Source organism: Myotis brandtii, unplaced genomic scaffold, assembly GCF_000412655.1.
Source record: "Myotis brandtii unplaced genomic scaffold, ASM41265v1 scaffold381, whole genome shotgun sequence".
In the NCBI taxonomy this organism is placed as follows: domain Eukaryota; kingdom Metazoa; phylum Chordata; class Mammalia; order Chiroptera; family Vespertilionidae; genus Myotis; species Myotis brandtii.
In genome coordinates, this window is record NW_005364633.1 from 195,044 (window position 1) to 196,227 (window position 1,184).

Here is a 1,184-nt window from a genome sequence, read left to right on the forward strand (position 1 = left end):
ACGGGATTAAGTTTTATTAAAACAGTTTATAGTAAGATAATTATATTTGAAAGTGTTTTCTTTTCTTTCAGGGAAAGCTATAAACTGCAGATAACCTTTTTATGAAATTCTTTAATTGTTTTTTGTTTTTTTTTATGTGTGTGTTTTAGTCATTTACGGGCAATGAAAAAGATTTGTGTGTGAATCAGGAGCCCTTCCATTCAGCTAAAACAGGGATTTCCACCTCTCGCTTTCAGTTCCTGATCACGTACTTCAGAATGTCCCCAGTGCCACAGTCCATCCAGAAAACTCTTCAATCTATTTCCTTTCATGTGTTTTTGGAAAGAACTCAAGTATTTTCTAAAAGGGGGCATGTGGGCCTGGGAGATGGAGGATAAAGATAAGTCTCCTACTTTGTTCCTCTGCTGGTATGCCCTCCTCCTGCCCCCCCTCCCCCCCTCTCGCTCTCTCGCTCTGTCAGATCTCAGTGACTTCTGTTTCCAACATGCCTCCATTCTGTTCTGTATCTGGCTGCATCCAAGAATGCTTGGAGTGTTGTGCAGGGGTTTGACTCCCTTCGCTTTCCAGGAGGTTATTATTGATCTTGGGAATGGAAAGAAAGTATAAGCAACTGTTGGGAAATTTATAAGGTTTTATTTATAATAAAAACAGTATTTTATTTGAATGAAGAAAACTGACACGAGTCTATCTGTTCTGAACTGTTTTAACAACAAAAATCATAATTTCTAGATTAGTCATGTTTGAACAGAGATTATGAGGCGTGGAAAGTGTAAATAATTCAACTAATATACTTCTAATTTTTGCTAATGTTGTTAATCATATTTTGCCTCTAAAGTCTTTCTGCCTGAAATTAGATATATTTTTGCTTATATTAAGCAAAGTCTTAGATGAAAAATAGTTGTGACTTATTTCATTTCAGTAACTCCCTCTTCCCCTCCCCCCTGACATGTGTTTGCTGTGATTAAAGCCCTGCCCATAGGAGAGGCCCAGAAGTCTGCCTGAGCATGTATTGGGATGTTTCCCACGACAAGTAACAGAATTTCCAGCTAAAAGTGTCCTAAACGAGGAAGACGCTTATGGCGTCAGGGGGAAGGAAGCTGGGCCGGCTGCCAGCCGCGGAGGCCTGCGCAGTCTCAGCTCTCTACTCCACCACGCTCGCTCGCTCGCTTGCTCGGCTTGTTGGC